The sequence below is a fragment of the Schistocerca nitens genome, chromosome 9, assembly GCF_023898315.1.
Source record: "Schistocerca nitens isolate TAMUIC-IGC-003100 chromosome 9, iqSchNite1.1, whole genome shotgun sequence".
NCBI classification, from domain to species: Eukaryota; Metazoa; Arthropoda; class Insecta; order Orthoptera; family Acrididae; genus Schistocerca; species Schistocerca nitens.
In genome coordinates, this window is record NC_064622.1 from 434,025,865 (window position 1) to 434,033,347 (window position 7,483).

A 7,483-nucleotide genomic window follows, 5' to 3' on the forward strand; every position below is an offset into this window, starting at 1 on the left:
ATGGCTGCGACAAGTGGAACATCAGCGACCTTGGCGTGTTAATGTATGATGCGGCATTATTGGAGGAAGGATAACTGGCCCCATTTTATCGATGGCAATCTAAATGGTGCAATGTATGCTGATTTCCTTCGTAATGTTCTACCGATGTTACTGCAAGATGTTTCACTGCATGACAGAATGGCGATGTACTGTACTTGCAACGTGATGGATGTCCGGCACATAGCGGTATTGAATAGCATATTTCATGACAGATGGATTGTTCGTCGAAGCCCCATACCATGGCCCCCACGTTCACCGGACTTGACGTCCTCGGATTTCTTTCTATGGGGAAAGTTGAAGTATATTTGCTATCGTGATCCACCGACAACGCCTGACAACATGCGCCAGCGCATTGTCAATGCATGTGCGAACATTACGGAAGGCGAACTACTCGCTGTTGAGAGGAATGTCGTTACACGTATTGCCAAATGCATTGAGGTTGAGCATTTATTGCATTAATGTGGTATTTACAGGTAATCACGCTGTAAGAGCATGCCTTCTCACAAATGATAAGTTCACAAACGTACAGGTATCACATTGGAACAACGGAAATAAAATGTTCAAAAGTACCTACGTTCTCTATTTTAATTTAAAAAGCTACCTGTTACCAACTGTTCGTCTAAAATTGTGAGCCATATGTTTGTGACTATTACAGCGCCATCTATCACAAAGCGAAAAAAGTGGTCCAACATTCATATTTCTTTATGTACTACACGAATATGAAATAAAAATGGGGTTCCTATTTTAAAAAACGCAGTTGATATCCGTTTGTCCTATGGCAGCGCCATCTAGCGAGTCAGCCATAGCGCCATCTGGTTTCCCCCTTCAAGCTAGACAAGTTTCGTTCTTTGTAGCTTTTTCGTTTGACGCTTATTTTGTGAGATATTTGGCCCGGTCACGATCAATGGACCGCCCTGTATATTCCTTCGACGTCTCCCGTGAGGCTTGAGAATATCCTCAAATAGTAAATGTTTTCAATATACAAAGTGTCTCGGAAGATATGTTCAATATTCATGGTACGACAGGAACGAACATTCGAAGCAAAAGGTGCAGTAAACATGGGCTCTAAAATGCACACCTTAAGAGCGATGAGCACACATGAGCACGCTTCCATGAAAGACATCTCTTCTAGTGCAAGCTCTTTGTTTTCTGTATTTTGGGAGGAGGTAATACAGACAAAAACAACAAAAAATTGTCTAGTAAACATCGGCTCTAAAATGTTTATCTTGAGAGCTACGAGAACTTCTTCGACTTCTCTGTGAAACACATCTCTTTTACTGACCAAATTAAAACTCTTTAGATCTACTTTTCAAAGCCCATGTTTAGTAGACTTTTCTGCTTGGAGTGATGGTTTCTGTCATATCCATGAACATTGGCCGTTCCACCTGGTACGCCCTGTATATTTACAATTTCATGGGTAACACTGCAAGCTCCGTGAGGCTATTCGCCGACAAAGCTGTTCTCTATAGGAAGGTTGCAGCGTCAGAAGAGTTGTGAAATGCAGCAAGATATACAGATAATAATCGTTTGATACAGGAACTGGCAGTTGACCCTGAAAGTAAATATGTAACGTAACTAGGCGAAGAGATCCATTAAATGATCGCATAAAACATTTTGTAGGAAAGCATATATTAGGCTGAGTTTCGTTGAAAAAATCTTAAAGAAATACTATTGATCCACGACAGAAGAGGCTTTGAAATATCGCTCTTTCAACCGATACTTCCGTACTGCTTTTCAGTCTGTGATCCTTACCAGATTGCACTAACCGGTCTACTCTTTAGTTGACTGCTTACGCTGCGCTTGTCCGCCTTCTTCTGCAGTAATGCTGTGCAGAATGCGATACGCATCAGATACAATAGACGGTGGACATCGGAAAAGTTCAAAGAACGGCAGTTCGTACTGTATCATCGCAAAATAAGTGAGAGAGTGCCACGGATACGGCTGCCATAAAACACGGGCGTTTCCAGCTGCGGCTGGACCTTCTCTTGAAATTTCAGTCACCAACTTTCTCCTCAGAACGTGAAAATAGTTGGCGCCCACCTACATACGGAGAAATGATCATCATTATAAAATAAAGACAAATCAGAGCCAGGCACTTAACTGTGAACTGCAGGGCAATCATGTAGACATAGATGCAGATGGGGATAGAGGACAGAAGTGACCTCATCAAAGACCGGCGCGCTACGTCACTGCTTCGTTTGGTTAATGCGACAGCCTCAGAGAGAAGCTCAACGACATAGAGACGTTGCGCATCATAGACAGGGTTTATTTTTAGAATTCCAAGGTTGTGCGCCCCAAGAATAGTTGTGCAAAATATTACTATTTCCTCTCACATACGTCTCGCCTAAATGACCATGATGAGAAAATTAGAAAAATTGGCATACTGACAGTTGTTCTTCCCGCTGTGTTGGAACTAGTCACTCGCCTTTCTTTGTTACATACTCGAGTATCTGATACACAGATAAATTTACAACACAATCCAATAAAATACAAATAGCAGTTTTGCATTTAGTATAATTTTGGCAACATAACTAAAATGGTCTTATAAATTTATAAGCATCAAATTAAACATTATATTTAACATAAAATTGTCCGCCCCCGGTAGCTGAATGGTCAGCGCGATAGAATGTCAATTCTCAGGGCCCGGGTTCGATTCCCGTCTCGGTAGGAGATTTTCTCCGCTCATGCATTGGGTGTTGTGTCGTCCTAATCATCATCATTTCATCCCCATCGACGCGAAAGTCGCCGAAGTGGCGTCAAATCGAAAGACTTACACCCGGCGAATGGTCTACCCGACGGGAGGTCCTAGTCACACGACATTTTATTTTAACGTAAAATTTATTATCCTTCAGAAAAATAAATATTTTTATATTTTCGAGGTATGTCAAAGCTGTAAAACTGTTATGGAAGTATTTAATGTTTCCATAAATATTCTGAAAGATAACTTAAGATACATTTCTTACGTGAACAATTAATCATTTATAAGTTTCTCTGGGAGTAAAAAGTCGATATTTTTGTTATATCTCTGTAGTACAAGTTGTTTTATCACTCTTATTACTGCACTGTTCTATTGTGGCACTAAGAAATGGTCGGTTTGTACATGCTATAACATGATTTGTGCTGTCAAGAAGAAGTGTAATTTCTAATGTTTATTAAAAATGGATGTCAAGACAAACTTGCCTGCAATATCTGTATTTTTTCGTAGTTCTTATTTTAAAATTAAAACTCGACTTCGTCTCGCAAGAAGATGGACCACACAACTGGACAGTGTGCCAACTAATAACTTCACGATTCAGCAAGCGAGTACTACACTGAAGAGCCAAAGAAACTGGTACACCTACCTAATATCATGTAGGCCCCCACGAGAACGCAGAAGTGCCACAACACAACGTGGCATGAACTCGACTAATGCTGAAGTAGTGCTGGAGGGAACTGACAAGATGGATCCTGCTTTGCTGCCCATAAATCCGCAAGAGTATGAGGGGCTGAAGATCTCTTCTGAACAGCACGTTGCAAGCCATCCCAGATATGCTCAATAATGTTCATACTGGGCAGTTAGGTGGCCAGTGGAAGTGTTTAAACTCAGAATAGTGTTCCTGGAGCCACTCTGTAGCAATTCTGGAGTGTGAGGTGTCGCATTGTCCTGCTGGAATTTGCCCAAATCCGTCGGAATGCGCAATGGACATGAATGGGTGCAGGTGACCAGATAGGATGCTTATGTACGTTTCACCTGTCGGAGTCGTATCTAGACTTATCACGAGTCCCACATCACTCGAACTGCTCACGCCTCACACCGTTACAGACCCTGCACCAGCTTGAATAGTCCCCTGCTGGCATACAACGTCCATGGATTCATGAGGTTGTCTCCATACTCGTACACGTCGATCCGTTCGATACAATTTGAAACGAGACTCATCTGACCAGGCAACCTGTTCCCAGTCACCAACAGTACAATATCGGTGTTGACGGGCCCAGACGAGGCGTAGAGCTTTGTGTCGTGCAGTCGTCAATGGTACACGAATGGGCCTTCGTCTCCGAAAGCCCATATCGATGATGTTTCGTTGAATCGTTCGCACGCTGACACTTGTTGATGGCTCAGTATTGAAATTTGCAGCAATTTGCGCAAGGGTTGCACTGCTGTCACGTTGAACGATTCTCTTCAGTTGTCGTTGGTCCCTTCTTGCAGTATCTTTTTCCGTCCGCAGCGATGTCGGAGATTTGATGTTTCACCGGATTCCAGATATTCACGGTACACTTGAGAAATTATGGTACGCGAAAACCGCCATCGCTACCTCGGAGATCGGGCGCCGACTATAAGATCGCGTTCAAACAAACATAAATCTTGATAACCTGTCATTGTAGCAGCAGTAACCACTCTAACAACTGCGCCAGACGCTTGTTGTCTTATGTAGGTGTTCCCGACCGCAATGCAGTATTCTACCTGTTTACATATCTCTGGATATGAATAGGTATGGCTATACGAGTTTCTTTGGCGCTTTAGTGTAGAAGTTAAGTACAAACTTTGTTTTTGTACTTGCACTTGCTCGTTCTAATATGCCTCTATTACGAAAACATAAGAAAATTAAGATATTGTTAAGTTTTAACACCACAAATAATGTAGTCAACAGTGGATGGAGGTGAGCAGGAAACCATGCACATTTTGCTACTGGGACAGAGCGAGAGACAATACAGTAGTACGAGAAGTACCCTCCACCACACACCGTATCGTGGTTTGGGGAATGTAGATGCAGTTTTCCCAAACTGATACACCGCACTTTCTGAGAATTGCACCCTACCACTGACTTCACGTTTGCGTACCCTATGGTAGCGTTTCGTTGTTTTCCCTTGGTATGCAAGTGATCTGTCAGGTTCCAAAGGTAACCATCAATGCTGTAACCTCCGGTTGCTTCCGAATGATCCATGCGGCCTTCGGAACACATGCGCAACTTTTTATAAATAGGTTGATTCAGCTGCGCCTGCCATTGCCGTTTTAAACAACACGAAATGTTATACATGGCCTTCGAAAACCACGCACAAATTTTTTTTATTCTCCCACTCGCTAAGCGCAAGCTATTACAACTACCGAAAAAATGAACAGGACCTTCTTTGTAGGAAATCAATGCAGTTAGATATGGTAACGGGATACGTTTTTGCTAGAGGCTGTAGTTTTCGAGTTACTGAAGAAAAACGCACAAAAGTGACCTTCAAACGTACCCTCACTCCCACACTCAGCTTCCACCTGTCACGATTTCTAGTATGGCGTCCGTAGCACTCCTTCCTATAACTGTACAAAAATTTGCGACTGTACGAATTATTTCCAACATTCGGCGTTTACTGTTTTATTACGTCACCGGCTTAGTCGAGCACTTACAATTGTAAAATTTATGTTTGTGAAAATTTTTACCTACCAACCTAACAATTTTACGAATTTTAACAGTATAAAATAAATAATTACATCGTTCCTCTCGTCAGTTGTTCTGACAATGAAGTTACTATGCTTTAAGAGTTAAGTTTTAGTGCAACGTTTACAAAAATCGTTTTTCTTTCATTACCCTTGCGGTCACGTTTAAATTAATAATGTTAACGAAATAGCGGACTATGCAGGTGGCATATCAAACAACTCAAGAGATACCAAAAAATGTCGATATCTGGAATAGTTCGTGTAGTCGGAAATTTTACAGTGGTGGGAGTAAGTGCCACGAACAGCGTACTAGAAAAGCAGCTGAGGGATGAGTGTGGGCGTGGAGGTGCATTTGAAGGTCACTTTTGTGCGTTTTTCCTGAATAACTCGAAACCCGTGGCCTCCAGCGAAAACATTTTCGAACATTAAATTTCCCACAAAAATGGTCCTGTCCATTTTATCTGTACGACTAACAGTTGGCGTGTAGCGAACGAGAGAATAAGCAAATCGCGCGTGTTGTGTTTGAAGGTCAGATATAACATTGCGGGTTGCATAAAAAGACGACAATAGGGGCTGTTGAATCACTCTGTGTACAAATAACAGTGGATGCGATATCGACGGAAGTGGAATCGCATGACGTTCGTACGAATTCTGCAGTAAGCTGTTGTAATACTTCCCCCGGCAAATCGTAAACAGATGAAGCACGGTGATCAGGTGGCGCGGTAATGGCAGAGTAAGGTACTCGCACGGTGAGGTCGGACGCTGGGTTCACCAGCCGCTGAGCAGCGCAGGCGAAGCGCTCGCACGCACCTGTTGCTGTCTGTTGCGCCGCCCGACGGCTGGTACCTGGTCTCTGGCCGTCCTTGGAAGCCGCGGCTTGTGCACTGGCGGGAGGTGCCGCTGACCGCACTGCTGAAGACTGCGGCTACCGGCAGCAGCGTGGACGCCGGGAGGGGTGTCTACCGCGGGGTGGGGGAAGCGCGGCCCACAGTGCTGCGGACGTACACCCCTCTCTTCCTTAGCCACTCCCCTCCTGCATCACTGCGTCTGCAAGAGGACTGTCACTCTAGCGAAGAAAAATTCTGTCATTACGTTCGGTTTCTGTTTTACACTACTGGCCCCTAAAATTGCTACACCACGAACATGACGTGCTACAGACGCGAAATTTAACCGACAGGAAGAAGATGCTGTGATGCAAATGATTAGCTTTTCAGAGCATTCACACAAGGTTGGCGCCGGTGGCGACACCTACAACGTGCTGACATGAGGAAACTTTCCAACCGATTTCTCATACAAAAACAGCAGTTGATCGGAGTTGCCTGGTGAAACATTGTTGTGATGCCTCGTGTAAGGAGGAGAAATGCGTACCATCACGATTCCGACTTTCATAAAGGTTAGCAGAATGTGGAATCGGTGGGTTCAGGAGGGTAAAACGGAACGCCGTGCTGGATCCCAACGGCCTCGTATCACTAGCAGTCGAGATGACAGGCATCTTATCCGCATGGCTGTAACGGATCGTGTAGCCCCGTCTCGATCTCTGAGTCAACAGATGGGGACGTTTGCAAGACAACAACCATCTGCACGAGCAGTTCGACGACGTTAGCAGCAGCATGGACTATCAGCTCGGAGACCGTGGCTGCGGTTACCCTTGACGTTGCATCACAGACAGGAGCGCCTGCGATGCTGTACTCAACGACGAACCTGGGTGCACGAATGGCAAAACGTCTTTTTTTTTCGGATGAATCCAGATTCTGTTTACAGCATCATGATGGTCGAATCCGTGTTTGGCGACATCGCGGTGAACGCACATTGGAAGCGTGTATTCGTCATCGCCATACTGGCGTATCACCCGGCGTGATGGTATGGGGTGCCATTGGTTACACGTCTCGGTCACCTCCTGTTCGCATTGACGGCACTTTGAACAGTGGACGTTACATTTCAGATGTGTTACGACCCTTGGCTCTACTTTTCAAAAATGGTTCAAATGGCTCTGAGCACTAAGGGACTTAACATCTGTGGTCATCAGTCCCCTAGAACTTAGAA

General features: G+C 44.3%; 1 protein-coding gene across 1 annotated transcript in view; it reads right to left on the bottom strand.

Annotated features, from left to right (window-relative positions):
• Positions 1–6,287, bottom strand: part of LOC126202894 (scavenger receptor class B member 1) — a 750,245-nt gene extending 743,958 nt beyond the window's left edge. The window contains exon 1 of the mRNA XM_049936968.1: positions 6,251–6,287. The gene's annotated coding sequence lies outside the window, so the exon portion shown is untranslated. The remainder of the gene's footprint in view (positions 1–6,250) is intronic.
• Positions 6,288–7,483: the final 1,196 nt, after the last annotated feature.